The sequence below is a fragment of the Cyanistes caeruleus genome, chromosome 25 (genome assembly GCF_971803275.1).
Source record: "Cyanistes caeruleus chromosome 25, bCyaCae1.hap1.1, whole genome shotgun sequence".
Classification (NCBI taxonomy): Eukaryota; Metazoa; Chordata; class Aves; order Passeriformes; family Paridae; genus Cyanistes; species Cyanistes caeruleus.
Genome location: NC_141725.1, coordinates 1829834 through 1848142, shown reverse-complemented (window position 1 = coordinate 1848142; position 18309 = coordinate 1829834).

Sequence of the window (18309 nt, the reverse complement as noted above, 5' to 3'; positions counted from 1 at the left end):
TTCAGTGAGGGCCCCACGGGAGCCGCTCCCCTGGGTGGGGCAGCAGATTTACAAGGAAAATGTGGACAAGCTGGAGAACCATGAAGGGAATGAACGGGAATAGGAGGTTTGGAAGATGTGGCCTTTGAGGAAGAGCAGAAGGCAGTGAGTTCATGTGCACCAGAAGGGACAAGATAGAGCAGCAAATCCAGGACAGGCCACTGGCTGGTTTCTTCTCCATCTCAGATAGGGGGAGCTCAGGAGAAACCAAGCCAGGCTGAAGATGGGCTCCTGGGCAGCAGCCAGCTTCTCTCTGAGGATTGTGGTGGCCCTGAACATGATTATTACAGAGGTCTGAGGTAGAACAGGGGAGAACAAGGTGGACATTCCTGCAGAACTCCAAGAGATCCTGAGTGTGGTACAGAGGTCTCCAAAGGGAACACTGTCCAGAGGAACAGAAAATTGCTGAACTTCTCCAGAACTTGGCTACTCCAAAGCACTGGGCAAGACATCTTTGGGGCCTTATGCTGGGCCAGGAAGGGAAAAGCCAAGACATGTCTTGACCTTCAAAGTCCTTCAGTTGTCCACAGCTGGGACTGCTCTCCCCTGGGAGCAAAGCTGGGATCTCAGCCCAAGACAGAGGCGGCAGGACTCCTTCCATGGGCAAAAGGCTCTTCATCCCTGCTTGTGGAATAAGAGGGATGACCTTTCCCAAGCCTGAAGGTAATTTTTTTTCCTCTTTCATTTTACTCTTCACCCTTTCAATTCTCTCACCCATCATCTTCAATGGGACACCCATGCACAGGAAGTCTTCAAGGCTGACCTTCACCAGCACCTCCCACAACACAACCCGACCATCCAGGGAGAGGCTGGTTGGTCTTGAGCAGAGCCCAACAGAGCCTGTGGCTGCCTCCCAGTCAACAGGAAGAAGAAGGCTCTTCCAGACATCTTCTCCTGCTTCAGCTGTTTCAACCTACACAGAACGTGCCAGCCTGGAGACACACCTGGAAGTGTCTGGCAAAGGGTCAGACCCTCTTCCCACCCATTGCCCATGGATGGGAAAGGCAGATATATTTAACTTGTCTTGGCACCAACCAAAAAGAGCTCTGAAAGCAGGGATGGGGTGGTGGGAAAACAGCATTTTGATTTGACTTGTTGTTTTTATGGGCCCTTAGAGGCCCAACCGGACATTTGCTCCTTGTTCAGGTGTGGGCCCCACCAGGCCATGGCAGAGGGAACCTCATGGCAGGGCCTGCCTCGTCACTCTTGATCTATAACACGTCAGCCTTAAAAGGATCCTCTCCATCTCCTTAAACAACGTATTGCCGCTGTCCATCGCTCCCATTAATGCATAAAAAATCATTAGGCATTTCTATGGAGACCCATCGCCATAAACGCAGCCTCCAAATGCACTCCGGCATTAAAGCGGCCAAAGTAAACTGAGGCGACTCCTGCGGTAAAACCCTCTCCTCACTCACTCATCCCACCCCAGCCCTCCCCCAGCCCTCGCCGTCTCTCTTCCCTCGATCAATTTTATGGTGCTTGCCTGGGGTTCATTAATGTTTCCGGAATCTCTCTGTGCCCTGTTTAAAAATTCTTAATTAAGCAAGGTTTTTTTGTTTACACTTGAACTAATTACACTTTTAAACCCGACAATAAAACATCAGCTCTGGGCCATTAGGGCCAGCCACGGGCAGGCAATTCAGGAACTGCCATGCTCTGCAAGGAGATAGGAAGGCCGGGGATGCAGCCTAGCTTCCGTCAAGAGGACGCCAGGATCTTCACCGGGTACATGGAGATGGGGGCCAAGGGTTCGAGCAGCCAGATGTCCCCTTCAGCTCTTCCTCGTTCCCTCCGGATGCGCCTTCCCTCCGAGATAAGGCCTGGCAGAGGAGATGGATGGGGAGGTGTCCTCTCCCAGTCTCATCGTTGTTTGCCACGCTTGGGTTCTCCACACAAGCAGCTTGTTTTTCCAGAGGCACGTTGGCCCAGTAATGGGTGGTGGAGGAAATGGTGGGGAATGGGCCTCATGGAGGAGGTAGATGGGATGGTGGTGGTTGGGTTATGTCCAGGGCTAGAGAACTGGTCTGGACTCCCAGGTGGCCAGGGAGCAGAAGGGATGGAGCAGAACCTCTGTGACACGTCTGTCTCCATCAGCAAGGGAATGTGCCCCAGCCGAGTGTGGGAGCACATCTCAGGAGCTTGGGCTCAGCTTCTCAGCACTGCAGGAAACTCTTTGTTTCCTGGCTGTTGTCTGCCTTGGGCCCTGTGTGTCCATCCTTGGGGACGGGAGCTGAGCTGGGCTGCTCAGCCCTTGGGGTGGTGGCAGCTGATGCTGCTGGAGACCCTTGAGGCAGAAGATGGTGCAGATGGTGGTGGACACATAGTCACCACTGCCCACCAGTGTCACCCCTGCCCACCACCACATGGATGCCCCAAAGTGCCCATGAGCACAGCAATAGGGGTCACCCAGGAGCTGTTCTGTTCCAATCAGGAGCAGCAGATGCTGGTCACAAGCTCACCTCCCACCACAGTGGTGTCTCCAGACACCAGCTCCAAACTGGTATTTGTTGCCTTCTTTCTGTCCCACCCACAACCACCATTCCTGACATCAGGAAGGCCCATGGGGCAGGATGGAGTTGGGGCAGGATGAGTCTGGGACATGAGGAAGATGGGAGCATGAAGATGGCAATGGGGCAGGGTTGTTGGGAGCCTTTGGGTCATGTCAGTGGTGGCCATGGGAAGGCAGGACATGGCAGGGCACTGGTCCCTGAGCGTTGGCAGCTCCTGGTGGCCTCGGATTCCTGATTTCTGTGAGGCTCTTGTCTTGTTGCACCCCAACAGCAGAGGGGTGCAAATCCTCCCTATCCCACCCAGCCTCTTCCAGGTCCTCAAGGCGCCCTCCAAGAGGAAAGGGGGAAACCACATCCTGATGGCCCAACCTTTGCTCAGATGCTTTCCTGAGATCCTCACCAGAGGGAAAAAACAGTTCCAGAACTCCGCTTCAAAAAGGTGTGTGGCAATTGAGCCCCTGGAAAATCCTTCCACCAGGGGACATCCAGATCGGACATGAAAAATTCCTTCACTGCAAATGTGGTCAGGCACTGGCACAGGTCACAGGGCAGCGGTGGAGTGACCATCCCTGGAAGTGCTCAAAAGCCATGAGGATGTGGCACCTGAGGATGTGGCTCAGTGGAGAAACAATGCTGGGTTAATGGCTGGACTCAGTGATATTGGAGGTATTTTCCAACCTTAACAATTCCATGATTCTGTGACTTTCTCTTCCCCACCCAAGGAGCAGAGAAGGTTTTTGCAGTGCAATAAACACCCTGAGTAGGACCAAACGCTTTCATGCAGTGCTGTGTCCTGCTCCCCATCTTGCTCCATCCCAAAGGGCTGCCCCCAGCACGGCTGCCTTTTGGAAATGCCTTTCCTACCAGCAGGGAGTTTGGGAAAAATGTCTCACCCTCTCTGAGATCCCTGCAACCAGCCTGCTTGATAAACTCCCCCACATGGTGAGAAATGGGGCTTCAAAGATACTGTTTTCTTCCATAGATACTTATTGTAAAAAATAAAAATCCATATATAAAATTTCTTTGGGAAATATTGCATTTTTTGATACAAAAGAAAACCCCCCAATGTTAAAAGGTTTTTGTGAACCTAATTCATAAATAAACCAGTGGATTATCTTGGAAAGCTGGGAGGAAAACAGGACCAAAATTGTGTGTTCCAACACTCTGATCTTTCTTTTCTCCTCTCCTTCCGAAGGAGAAAACTTCACATTTTGTGGGAATACATGAATCAAAACCCGAGAAAAGAGTTGATTCCTTCCTCAGAACCACGGCTGCCCACGTCAGCTCCCAACGCTCCTCCTGGCCACGAGTGGGAGCGCAGCAGCAGCAGCGAGTCCGAGCCCTCCTCAGCCAGAAATCCCTCTGATTTTGGGGTTATTTCGTTCATTCTGGACTCAATCTGTTTGGTTCATGTGAAATCTGTCTGAACAGCTCCCAGGTGAATGCCAGTTCCCAGTGCTGTGCCTGGAGCAGGAATTGACCGGGGATATTCCTGGGGGGATTTTATCCCAGCACAGGTTGGAAGGAAGGAAAGTCCATGTCCTCCTGAGCCATGAGAGGAAGCCAGACACAGAGCAGGGGAGCAGATCCCCAGGATTCCCAAACTGCTGACAGCCCTGGGGAGAAGGACTTGGGCTGTTGGTGGGGGAGAGGCTCAACCTGCCCCGGCCACGGGCACTGACCCCAGGAACCCCCCTGTGCTGGGCTGAGCCCCCAGCGTGGGCAGCAGGGGAGGGGGGATTCTGCCCCTGTGCCCCTGTGCTCAGGTGAGACCCCACCTGCAGAGCTGCCCCAGCCCTGGAGAACAACATCAGGAGGACGTGGAGCTGCTGGAGCCAGTCCAGAGGAGGCCACGGAGCTGCTCCAAGGGCTGGAGCCCCTCTGCTCTGGAGCCACGCTGGGAGAGCTGGGGGTGCTCACCTGGAGAAGAGAAGGCTCCAGGGAGAGCTCAGAGCCCCTTGCAGGGCCTAAAGGGGCTCCAGGAGAGCTGGAGAGGGACTGGGGACAAGGCCTGCAGGGACAGGACACAGGGAATGGCTCCCAGTGCCAGAGGGCAGGGCTGGATGGGATATTGGGAAGGAATTGTTGGCTGTGAGGGTGGGCAGGCCCTGGCACAGGGTGCCCAGAGCAGCTGGGGCTGCCCCTGGATCCCTGGCAGTGCCCAAGGCCAGGCTGGACGGGGATTTTGGGATATGGCACCAGCCTGTGGGTGCATCTCCTCCTCATGCCAGAGACCCCTGCACTCAGCAGCTGGAGCTGAGACCTCGGCCATGTAACAGCAGCTCCAGCAGCCACAGCTCTGTCACACAAGCCTGGAGGGTGATAAGGGGACAAAGCCACCCCAGGCTGCTGCCAAGGGTGCAGGAGAGAGCAGGAGGAGTGTGAGGCTGCTGGGAGGAGGAGGAGGAGGATGAGGAGGGAAAGGAGGAAGGAGCAGCAGGGAACAGGGCTGGGTTTCCAGCAGGTTCCTCTCAGGGTGATTGGCTCAGGGTGCATCGATCCAGGTGTGATCAGAACTTTGTATTTGCTGCACAGGGGAGGGGGAGAGAAGCTCCAAGGGAATGAAAATCACAAGGATGGGAAATCTGGAGGTGGGAGATTTCCTGTCCCTTCTATTGCTCTAGGCAAAAAAACAGATTCCAAATTCCTGGCAGATCCATCCTAGTGCCAGTGTGGAGCATCACAAAAATGCCACAAAGCTCATGGAGAACACAGCTCAGAGGTTCAGTCTCAGGTGTGGGAGCACCTTGGATGCCAAATCCAACCCCTGTTCAGGTCACACCGTCCCTCAGCACTTCTCCTCCTCCTCCCAAGCCCTTCCTCACAGACCCCCCTTCACGGGACCCAAGCTGGGCCCAGCAAACTCATCACACCTGTAACACAGGTGGGCTCCAGCCAGCCTGGTTAAATCCACATGAAGGTACAGAATAAATCATGAGACGCGTTCTGCCTGGTTTGGTTTTCCTTGAGTGCTCACAGGCACCCACAGGAGCCAGGAAGGCACAGAGAGAATGGAGAGGAGCTCACCTCCCCCTGCCCACCTCCTGGGAGGGGCCTTCGAGGGCGATAAATCTCCCTGGTTAACTGGGAGCAATATTTGGGGAGGATTTACAGCAGGAAAAATGCCCAAAAATGCATCACTGTGCGGGGTTTGAGCCACAGGGAGGAGGATAAAAAGGCAGGAGAGGGATGAAGGAGAAAATCAAGGTAGGGGAACCACACGGGGACCGTGGCCCTTCACACCTCTCCTGGCATGAGGAGTCACCCCTGGCTGTCCTGCTGGCTGGGACAGAGGGGGGACAAACCTCTTTGGGGCTGATGTCCCTGCACACACCCACCTGTCTGTCTTCATCTTTCCCGTTTTTCCTCATCTGGGCCTGGAGGAAAACTGCAGCTCCTGGAAATGTCAGGCAGGATTTGCTCTTCAGGGTGGGGAAGCCGGAGGGACAGGACGGGGCCAGAGGGGAGCAGCGATGAGGGGAGCGGCTGCAGGTCTCGCTTTGCCTGGGGAGAGATGAGGTGGAACAGCACCTGCCTCATGTGTGTCCCCCAGAAATAAGTGAGAACCCCACAGCGGGGTTTGGGGCTGCCCCAGAGCTCTCCCACAGCCGTGTCCCTGCGGCTGAACCGGGCTTGTAGAGGACTGGGCTCAGGAGCTGCTGGGCTTAACCCAACACTCCCCCCCAGGCATGTGTCCCTCCATGCTCACACCTGTCCCCTACCCAGACCATCATTTGCTGCTCCCCTGTCCCATGGGCAGGGTCTCCACCCCACAGCCCCTCCAGCACCAAATCCCAGTCCCCAAACAGCCCCCCAGCTTCCCACATCCCTTTCCTGCAGCCAACATAATGGCCGGAGCGCGGCCAGGCTGCAGCCTCCTCCTCCCTCGCCCTGCCCCTGTTTCCATTTTATGAGCTTTTTCTTGCTATAAATATGGTTTTGAGAGCCCATTTATCAGGTCCTGCAGCTCTGGAGTCAGCCTGCCGCGCTGCCCATGACAGGTTAGAATTGACTCGTATGATATTAGAATTGCTATTGATCCCTTCGGCACCTCGCCCCGCTCCCGGCTCCGTGACCCAGTGTCAGGCTGGGCAGCCCCCCTGCTCCTGCCTCCCTGCGCTTCCCTGCCCGCTCCCATCCCTCTGCTCATCCCTGCGGCTGGGATGGGGTCCCTGGCTCCCTGTGCACCTTCACCCTGACAGGACCCGGCCCCCATGTCCCCCCACAGCTCCTTTATCCCCTCATGGCCTCTCCCCTGCTGTTTCCCTGGGGGTGCTGAGCCCTCCACAGCTGCTCTGTGCACACGGCGATTCCCAAGGGAAAATCCCACTCTGGTCTGGGGGACTGTCAAGGCTCTGAGCCCACTGCACGAGGACTTTGGGGCTGAGATGGGTGTGGCACCCCAAAAAGGCTATCAAACCCTCCTTGCCTCAGTTTCCCTGCCTCCAAAGGGAAGTATCTTCACCCCCTTTTCCTACAGGATTCCAGACTGAAGGCCACTGAAGTCTCAGGGAGCTCTGGCTGTTGCTTTTATCTACCCAGGCAAATGCCGCCAGCAATTTGAGCTGAATTAACCTGGTTTCTTCCATCCCTGTTTCCTGAGGGATCCATGCAGGCTCCTGCTGTGCTAGAAGCCTTTCAGCAGTTTCCCAAAACACAGTGATTTTCACCCCCAGGTTCCTTTGACCTCCTATCAAATCTCTGTCTTGCTTTTTCTTATTTTTTCCCTAGAGAAGGCAGTTGTTTTCTGCTCCCTCTTGGACACAATGGAGGGCACCAAAGGAAAAGAGCAGGCAGCAGGATCAAACCATGCAGGAGAAGGTCCTTCTCCATGGAAATGTCCCCTGCAACGGGAAGATGCTGCAGACACTGCAAGGGTGGCCAGGAACATTTTCATGGGAGACAAACATGGCCATGCACAGCCAGGACACCAACCCTGCCCCTGGGGGCTGAAGGAGTAGCTGGGGCTGCATCTGTGGTGTGGGGGACATTTCACAGCCGTTCATGGTCACACATGGTCATCCACGGCATGGTCATGGATGGTGGTGAGTTGTCAGGTGTGGCTGTACATGACCACTCACAGTGGTCAGGCAGAGTGATACAGGGTTGTCTGTGGTCACCTGTGGTTGTGTGGGGTCATGGATGGTGGTGGATGGCCATGCACATGGTCAGCCATGGTGGCGAGTGGTCATGTGTGGTCACATACAGTTGTGCATGGTAATGTTTGGTTGTACGTGGTCACACACGATTGTGGTTGTGTGTGGTCATGGATGGTGGTCAGTGGTTGAGTGTGATCATCCGTGGTTGTTTATGGTCATACACAGTAGTGAGTGGCCATACATGGTAATATAGGGTTGTGTGGGGTCACGTGTGGTTGTGTGGGGTCACGTGTGGTCGTGTGGGGTCACGTGTGGTTGTGTGGGGTCTTTCAGAGTTGTACATGGGAATATAGAGATGTCCATGATCATGTGTGGTTTTGCGAGGTAATGGACGGTGGTGGATGGTCATGCACAGTCATCCATGGTTGTACACGGTCAGCCAAGGGATTGTGTGTGGTCGTACATGGTTGTTCATGGTAATATTTGGTTGTAGAATGTTGTGTGTGGTCATGGATGGTGAGGAATGGTCCTCCATGGTCATTCATGGTCATTCATGGTTGCACATGGTCATGGATGGTGGTAAATGGGTTGCGTGTAGTCATCCATGGTTGTATACGGTCAACCGTGGTTGCACATGGTCATGGATGGTGGTGAGGGGTTGTGCACAGTTGTACATGGTGGTCAGTGGTCATGTGTGGTCATTCATGGTTGTATATGGTCAGCCATGGTGGTCAGTGGTCATGTGTGGTCATGCATGGTAATATAGGGTTGTGTGTGGTCTCTGGCTGTGCAGTCATGGATGGTGGTGAGGGGTCATGTGTGGTCATTCATGGTTGTACATGGTCAGCCATGGTGGTGAGTGGTTGTACGTGGTCATGGATGGTGGTGAGGGGTCATGTGTGGTCATGCACAGTTGTGCACACTAATATTTGGTTGTACATGGTTGTGTGTGGTGGTGAATGGTTGTGCAGGGTCATCCGTAGTTGTCCAAGGTCACACATGGTGGTGAGGGGTCAGACAAGGAAACCTTGTGTTGTGTGTGGTTGTGTGTGGTTGTGTGTGGTTGTGTGTGGTTGTGTGTGGTTGTGTGTGGTTGTGTGTGGTCATGGATGATGAGGAATGGCTGGGAATGCTCAGGTGTGCTTGTGCAGTCATACACTGTCCTGCATGGCACTCAATGGTCACACACGGTCACAGATGGGTCACAGGTGGTCACAGACAGTCACACAGGGTCACACATGGGTCACAGACGGTCACAGACAGTCAAAGACAGTCACACAGGGTCACACATGGTCACAGACAGTCACACACGGTCACAGACGGTCACACAGGGTCACACAGGATCACACAGGGTCACACAGGATCATAGAGGTCACAGACGGTCACACACGGTCACAGACGGTCACACAGGATCACACAGGATCACAGATGGTCACACAGGGTCACAGACGGTCACACAAGGTCACACACAGTCACACAGGGTCACAGACGGTCACACAGGGTCACAGACGGTCACACAGGATCACAGACGGTCACAGACGGTCACACAGGGTCACAGACAGTCACACAGAATCACACATGGTCACAGACAGTCACACAGGGTCACAGACAGTCACACAGGGTCACAGACAGTCACACAGGATCACACAGGATCACAGACAGTCACACAGGGTCACAGACAGTCACACAGGGTCACAGACGGTCACACAGGGTCACACAGGGTCACACATAGCAGCGGTGACATCCAGAGCCAGGTCTCTGTGCCCACAGCCCCACAGGGGCAGGGCACGAGCAGCCACCAGCTCCCAGCTCCCGGCTGCAGCCTCAGGGATGCCAAGCACCAGCCCCGGCTTCCCAAGGAGTTTGTCTCCAGCCAGGACTGGAGATCGATCAAGGGGAAACTCCGCATCCTCCTGAGCAACCCAGGATTAATTTATGTTTGTCTGAAGGACGCTAATTAAGCCTGTTTAAGAGAAAGTTAACTTTAATACGGTGATCTAGTTAATATTAAGAAGCTGCCAAGGAGAGCTGAAGCAGCTGATCCAACGTCTGGCCAGAGGCTTCAGGAGCTGCTCAGCCCAGGGCCAGGGCAGGACCCCTCTGCCCCAGGATGCTTCCCATGACATTCCCTGCTCCTGCATCCCACCTGCTACAACACCCAGAGGGCACAAAACAGGGACCAATTCTGATCCAACCTCATCTTAGCAAACAGGACCGAAAGGACTTTTTTTTTTTTCAGTTTATCGCCAATTTCCCACTTCCCAGCTCCAAAAAATAATAAATAGAAGTACTTTGATTTGAAATGAAAACCGGTCCAAAATCATTAAGAAATCGAAAGGCAAGCAAAAACCGATAGTTCTGGGTCAGGCAGCATATTTGGGTTTGATTTCAGGCTTTGAGGCACAGCTCGAACGTTTTAAGGTCAAACCAAGAGAAATTCTTCCAAAGTTTCTCCGAGCTGCTTGGCTCTGGAGCTGCTCCAGTGTGAGCTGGCACAACTGGACTGTGCCGGAGCCCCCCATCCCCCGGGATGCTCCCATGGCCCCAGGGCAGGAAGCAGGGCCTGATCCTGCTGCCCTGGCTGGTGCCTGGAGCTCCCCTGCTTCCCGGGTCCAGCAGTGACAGCTCCCCACCCACGCCAGGACAGGTCTCCAGCCCCGGGCTGAGCGGTGGCAGCAGCTCCTCATCACCCGGGGCAGGGCAACACACATCGAGTCAACAAAAAAATCTCCTGGCAGCTCCATCTCTTTTTTTTTTCCCCCCTTAAAGCAAACATCTTCATTACAGCTCGGAGTTGTTTAAATAAATGAATTAATATTGACAAACCATCAACGAGGCTAATAAATGATTAGTTAAAGGCATACATACATCACATTACGGTTAGCATTAGCCGGAGCTTAATTACTTGTGGAGAGGATCCCATTAGAGGAGGTGCTACGTCGCCGTCACCCTCCACAGCCCTCTGCTCCCACGAGGCTCCCGTGGCCCTGTGGGACCCCTTGGGACACCGTGGGGCCCTGCCAGGGTGGGAAGGGGGTGGCAGAGGGACCCTGGCCCTGCCTGCAGCTCTGGGCACGTCCCACAGGACGGGCTGGGCAGGCAGAGCTCTGGGCAGGAGGAGTTTGACCCCCCGGCCTGGCACGAGGTGGTCAAACACCCAGATCCATGCAGCCTGCGAGGAAAGACACCAGCAAATAAAATAGGCAATAAATAATAATAACAATATCATAAAATTTTCAAATTTATTGAAAACCGCTCCACTCGCCGAATATTGGATTTTTCTATTATTTACGCAGCTGCTGATTTTCTGTAAATATTTAATGCCCCATGGATTTTTTTTTTTCCAAAGTACAAATCTGAACAATTTCTAAATTTAAAATCCATTGCGAGGCAGCACGGTGAGGGCCTGATCCTGCCTCCCTCCCTCACTGGGAACCATCCTAGAGCTGGGATGGGACCGAGGGGCACCTGGAGGTGTCCATGGAAACTCCTTCTGCTGGGGGTGTTTCGGGTCACCCTCCCAGCCCTCAGATATCAGAGGGGACAAATGGGCAAAGCGAGAGCTCTAAAACCTCCTGATAATCTTTTTGGTGTGTCCAGCACGCTGTGCCACCCATGCCAGGGTCCCTGGACCACCGTGCTGGTCACACTCGTGGTGTCACCGGGTCACTGCTGTGGGGACAGAAGCCGAAGAGCCCAAAAGGCAAAAACTGAGATGAAAGGCAGCGAGAGCCAGGCTCACATCCATATGCAATTGGGCTTGGAGAGGTTTGTTAGGACTAAAGAGGCGCTTTCATCCCTTCCCAAGGTGTTGTAATGTATCCCCAGCTGGCTTTCATCTCCCCCTGATTGATACTCAGGGCTCTAATGAGCGTGACGGGAAAAGTGGCCGAGGCAGCGGGAGGGGAGGGGGGACACAGACCCCTCTGCAAAGGTTTCAAAACACTTTCCATGTTGCAGCTAATGAGGGGATCAGGAGAGGGGAGCTGGAGCTGTGCCAGGGAGTGGTGGGAGGAAGGGGCTCCTCACAGGCTCCTGGGTCTGTGTCACCTTCAGGACATGGAGCCTGTGGAGCCATGGGTCATCCCCAGCAGCCCTTCAGGCCAAAGGAGTTAAAACCCCCGTTGCTCTTGTGTCACCTCGGTGTTTGTCCCCAAACTGCAGAGCAGGGGGACAAAGGCCCCAGTGGTCCCTCTGCCCTGTTTGTTTGTCTGTGAGGAGCCCCAGGACAGAGCTCCCAGGAAGGTTGGATGCTCAGCAGGCATTCCCCATCCTCCTCCTCACTCCTGGGCTGAAAATCCCAGAATGATTTAGGCTGGAAGAGACCTTAAAGCTCATGTTAAATGCCCCCTGTCATGGGCAAGAACAACTTCCACAAGACCAGATTGCTCAGAGCTCCATCCAGCCCGGCCCTGAGCACTTCCAGGGATGGAAAATCTGGACAGACACAGATGGGACCCCCTGCACCCCCCCAGCTCCCCCCTCCTCCTGCACCCTCTCCATTTACACCACCAAGGGCAGCTTGGTGGCATCCCTGGCTCCACTCCATGCTGTGAGGATCCAGCAGGACTGGCACCCTCCCTCTCTTGTTCTGGCACCTGGGATCAGTCCTGCTGGTCCCCAGCCGCCCCCCGCGGCCACCGCGGTGCCACCAGCTGCGGGTGTCGGGCACTGCTGCCACACCAGTGCAGGAATGGTCTCACTTCCAGCCTCTCCAGCCCGGAAAATCCCGGGCAGGACCCGCAGCGGAGCCCCGTGGGAGGAGAAGCTGCTCCGGTGCCGTGGTTTGGGAGCCAGGGGAGTGTCCTTGGAACCCCCCGGCACAAGGCTCTGCTCCCAGGGGACAGATCCTGCCCTCCCCGTGTGGAGCTCCATACAGGGATGTCCCCGACCACTTTGTTCCTCTCCTTCCCCCTCCTCTTCCTCTCCTCTCTCCTCCCTGCCGCGATCCCCTGTTCCCGTCCCTGGGGATAAGGGGCAGGCAGGGATCTGACAAACGCACGGATTCTCCCTCTCCCTTGTTTTCCCTGCCAGCCCCTCTCGGGGATGCCAAAAGTGGGAAAAGGGGAGGAAAAAAGGAGGGAAGAGAAAAAAGGGGAGAAAGGGAAAAAAGGGAAGGGGGGTAGAGGGAGAAAGAGAAAAGAGGGAGGAAAGAGAAATAAAGGAAGGGGAACTAAAGAGGGGTAAAAATGAGCAGCTTCTTCAGCAATCCCCGAGGCCGGGAGGGTTCGGAGCCTCCTCCTCTGCCTGTGGCCACTGCCCGGAGCCAGAGCTGCCCCCGGATCCCCGCCCTGCGCGCCTGAGGCCACCACACTCACTGGCCTGAGCGTGTCCCCGTGTCCCCAGCACCCAGAGCCGGCTGGCCCCAGGCTCCTCTCCCTTCCACAAGTCCCTCAGGGAGGATTAACTCCAGTGGCCACCTGTCCCATGGAGAGGGTCACCAGCAAGGTCCCTCCTGTCCCTGCTGGGGGATCCCATCCCTGGAGCGGGTCCTCCCCTGATCCCAGAGCTGTGAGCACGGCAGGGACACACACGGAGCCTCCAGCTCGGGGACACCTGAGCAGGGACAGCCCCGGGCAGGGCAGGGACAGTCCTGGGGAGGGCAGGGACAGTCCTGGGGAGGGGCAGGGACATCCCTGGGGAGGGCAGGGACAGCCCTGGGGAGGGCAGGGACAGTCCTGGGGAGGGGCAGGGACATCCCTGGGGAGGGCAGGGACAGTCCCGGAGAAGGGCAGGGGAGGGCAGGGCAGGGCAGGGCAGGGCAGGGCAGGGCAGGGCAGGGCAGGGCAGGGCAGGGAAGGGAAGGGAAGGGAAGGGAAGGGAAGGGAAGGGAAGGGAAGGGAAGGGAAGGGAAGGGAAGGGAAGGGAAGGGAAGGGAAGGGAAGGGAAGGGAAGGGAAGGGAAGGGAAGGGAAGGGAAGGGAAGGGAAGGGAAGGGAAGGGAAGGGAAGGGAAGGGAAGGGAAGGGAAGGGAAGGGAAGGGAAGGGAAGGGAAGGGAAGGGAAGGGAAGGGAAGGGAAGGGAAGGGAAGCTCATAGCTGCTTCTCCCAGGCAGCCAGACTCCTTTAATAGATCCAAGGGTGCCCAGGAGCATTGGCTCCATTGCACATCCCAGGTATGCTGGGGAGCCAAGCTCTGTCTCCTCCCCCCATCCACTACCCCAGTGCAGTTCCCTTCTTTCCTTTCCCAGCCCAAGCAGGACCTGCTGCCCTCGGAGGGGCTCTGGCAGGGCCAGCCCCACTCCTGGCCCTGGCACTGCATCCTTCCCTGCAGCAGTTCAAGGCAGCTGGAAGGGAAAACCAAACCAACACAACCAAAAACCCCCAGCCCAAACCACAACCATTTCCCAGGACCTGCAGGGGTTTGAGGCAGAGGATCTGTGTGCAGCTACCCAGGAACAGGGGTGGGATTTTTGTCATTCTGTGCCATTTTCTATTTTCATAGAATGCCCGAATGTTCTGGGGCATAAGGGACCTTAAACTTCATCTCATTCCATCCCCTGCCATGGCAGGGACACCTTCCACCATCCCAGGCTGCTCCAAGCCCCGTCCAGCCTGGCCTTGGGCACTGCCAGGGATCCAGGGGCAGCCCCAGCTGCTCTGGGCACCCTGTGCCAGGGCCTGCCCACCCTCCCAGCCAACAATTCCTTCCCAATATCCCATCCAGCCCTGCCCTCTGGCACTGGGAGCCATTCCCTGTGTCCTGTCCCTGCAGGCCTTGTCCCCAGTCCCTCTCCAGCTCTCCTGGAGCCCCTTTAGGCCCTGCAAGGGGCTCTGAGCTCTCCCTGGAGCCTTCTCTTCTCCAGCTGAGCACCCCCAGCTCTCCCAGCCTGGCTCCAGAGCAGAAGTGCAACAAATTTTTTTAATTGTCTTCCAGCCCTTGGAAATAACCTGGATTCAGGAAAAAAGAATTAACACATGAAAAAGTAAAAGGAAAATAAATGACAAGTAGGGGTCCCCCGTTTGTCTGGAGCTCAGAGAGAATCACTGGGAGCCTCCAGAGGCACCAGCCCAGTGAGGAGCTGGGACTGGGAGTTCCCCACACCCGACACTGCTGTGGCTGTGGTAGCCAGGACCCAGCACAGCCCCCAGAACCCACAGAGGGGCATCCCCAGGGTTTCCAGATCTTTAAGCAACTACTTGGAAAACCAGAAATGCACTTGAAAGCCTCCCAAAATTCAGGGCCTGAGGCTTTAAAAAACCAATCCCCAGCCTGGCCACAGGCAATGTCTGTCCAAGCAACTTCAGCTCCTGGAGCAGCTCAGGACTCCCAGGAGCTCAGCCCCAGCCTGGGGCTCCAGCCCTGCAGCTCCATGGCTCTGCCCCAAGGCCAGCCCTGCTGTCCCACAGGGAGCCAGGAGGTGCTGCTGGGTGTCCCAGGTGGAGCTGGCACAGCTGCTCCAGCCCCTGGCAGCTCGGGGTCCCTCCCTCCCACCAAGCACAGGATCCATCCCTCTCCCCTCACACACCTGGCTGAGGGACAATGGGATTTTATCTTACCCTGGGAGGAGAGAGGGACAAATAAACGGGAACGTGAGGGAGGAGAGGACGGAGGAGCTGACAGAGTGTTTGGCACTGGAGCAGGGGCTGAGAAGTGCCTGGAGTGCAGCATCTCCAACCCTGGTGGGTCCCACAGGTCCCATCTCAGCCCTGAATCTCCAGCTGTGAGCACTGGGGCCAGATGTAAAGGAAACCCTGCAAGATGCCATGAGTATCCTTGTTTTCTCCCCCAGGTTCCCTTGTCCCATCTCCAGCCAGTCTCCCACTGCTCATGGACACCACCAAGGGTCCTGGGCCCTTCCCTGGACTCCCCAGTGCATCCCAGTCACCGCCTGGGTTTGCTGGTCTGACCCCAAACACGGCACCGTGGGTCTCAGTGGGGTGTTTGGGGACCCCCATCCTGTCGGGGTCCCTCACGGGGCAGCTGCTCCCCCGGATCCAGGGCAAACAGGGAGGAAACAGAGTGGAGCAGGGGTCAGCTCCAGCTCCCACCCAGGCTGCTGTGGGGACACCCCAAAGTACCTCCCACCCCCTCTGGCAGCTCGTGACCTTCCCTGGGCTGACCCTGCTTCCCTCAGCCCCTCCAGCCTCTCCCCATCACCTTCCCCTCCCTCCCCACTTCCAAACGACCCCGAAGTCCCTCACTTGCCAAGCCCAATTGCTCCGGCACAATGTCCCAGCCACACCCCAGGGCTGCCCCCGAGAGAGACCCGGATCCACCTGGAGCCGCCACCCCCAGAGGAGCCCTGGGGGTCCCACAGCTCTGAGCTCTCCTGAGGACAACCCAGGATGAGCCATGTCCCATCCTGTCACCTTCCTGCTGAGGGAATGGGCACAGAGGGCTCTGGCTGGGATCTGGGAGCTTCACCTGCCCCGACAGGAGCTGCTCCCTCCTGCCACTCCTGGAGAGGGGTTTGGGTGAAGCCCAGCTCCTCTCCTGGTTCTCAGGGTCTGTGCAAACCCGGGAGTGGGGCTGAAAGGAGCCTCCCCTGAGCACCCCCAGGACATGGAGCTGCAGGGCTCGGTCCCACCAAAGGACCTGGATCGGGAGCAGTTGGCTGCAAAAGGATTTTGGCAAACCCACACCCCTGCCCCCTTCCTCCCTGCAGGCCCCCTGCCTTCCCAGTGCCACAGCCATAGGGAAAAGCTGTGTTTGGCCAGCTCCAGAGCCCTGGTAGATGGAGAGCTGGAGTGAACCCAGACTCTTCACCTGTCCTGTTTCATGGCTCCTTCCCTGCGTGTTTTGCCTTTTCCAAGGAAGACCAGAGGTGGGAATTGCTGTGGCTGATTTGGGAGAGAAGGTTTTGCTCTGGGCTTTCACCACTTCTGACCAACTCCACAGGTATTCCCACCTATCTGATATCCCTTTTGAACCCAGACCCTTCAGGGCTCCCAGTGCCCCAGAGGAGCCCCCAGGGTGAGAATCCTGAGGATCCCAAGGATCTCACACGTGCACCGAGCGCTGCCTGTGCTCAGCTCCTTTGGAGCTGCCACTCCACAGACCCTGCACAGCCCAAACCTCTGCGGGGAGCTGGTTTACAAGAAGAGGAGTGCTGGCTTCCCAAACAAGCCTCCCAGTCCACAACACATTTCCAGCCATACATAATCTAATATACGTTACCATAGCGCCAATCAATAACTCAGTAGGCCAGCTCCGAAATTATTCTCTTAAAGGGCCAGAGCTCCTCTTCCTCCCCCTCCCCAGGCCCATCTGCCTCGTGTCACAGCCCAGAGGAGCCTCGTGTCCCCAGGTGTCACCTGCCAGGCAGGACACGATGCTGGGCTGGTGACACCCTTCACCCATCACATCCCCTCCGTGCCACAGCGTGAGGAACGTGTGGGTGCCACCCCCAGGGCACATCTCTGCCCCTCAGCAGCTTCCTCCCTGCTCTGCAGCTCCACATGGACACAGCTTTCCCCTCCTCAGCATCCCCACACTCCCACATCCCACCTGCTCAATTCCTCAGGTTCTGGGGAGCAGAGGGTGCCCAACCCAGTGGCTCCCTGACCTCTGTCACTGTGGGCTTGGGGACAGGAGCTCAGCTCTGGGCCAGCCCCTGCCCTCGGGCAAACCCCCAGGGTGCTGCTCCTCTGCTGCCAAAGCTCCCGGGAGCACCTGGAGCGTGTTTCCAGCCTGGCTCCCAAAGCACTGCTGCCAACAGCTTCTCCTGCTGCTCAAAATCCAACGGGGGAAAAGCTCCCAAAGCCCCAGAGTGGCGATGGCCTCCCTGCAGCCCTCCCTGCATTCAACCAGCAGGAAAAGCATCCCAAAAGCCTCTGCTCTGCACTCAAGGCATCCCGTAGAAGTTTCCAGGCCTGGGGCTGTGCCCTCCTTCTCTCGGGCATTCCTGGTCCCGTTACAGAAGTGACAAAGAAGTGGCAGCACCTGGAGCTCCTTCCTCAGGTGGCCGCGGTGGCTCCTCCCTGCACAGCCCGAGCCAAACGGGCCCTGAGCTGAGCCCTGCAGGGGAACCCGGCCAGAAATCCCGGCCAGAAATCCCTGAACCCCGACCCCAGCGATGCCAGCCAAGGCCGCCTCATCTGGGCCTCAATTCCAGCAAAGACAAGCCAGGAAGAGCAAGGATGATTACAAGGAACCTGGAGAGGGGGTTTTCATCAGGAACTGCAGTGATGGGAAAAGGGGAATGAGTTCACACCGAGAGAGTGGGTTTAGATCAGATATTAGGAAATAATTCTTGGCTGTGAGGGGGCACAGGGTGCCCAGAGCAGCTGGGGCTGCCCCTGGATCCCTGGCAGTGCCCAAGGCCAGGCTGGACGGGGCTTGGAGCAGCCTGGGACGGTGGGAGGTGTCCCTGCCATGGCAGGGGTGGCACTGGACAGGATTTAATGTCCTTTCCAACTGAAACCATTCTGGGACTCTGTGACAAGATCCTAATGAGCCTCAGCAAGTGTGACATGGGCTGCAAAGTGCCTCAATTTGGGTGGAGTTTGGGAGGTTTCTGCGCTGCCCACGTGCTCCTGTTTGATTGGCATTGTCAGAATTCAGAATCTCCCCCCTGCACCCCGAGCTGAGCATTGCAGGGTCTGGGAATGAGCTGAGGCTGCTGCTGCTGCCAGCGGCTGTCCCAGGCTGCTCCTGCCCCCTCAGCACCACGGGAAACACTTTGGGGGGCATTTTTAATGTTTTGCTTTTTTCCAA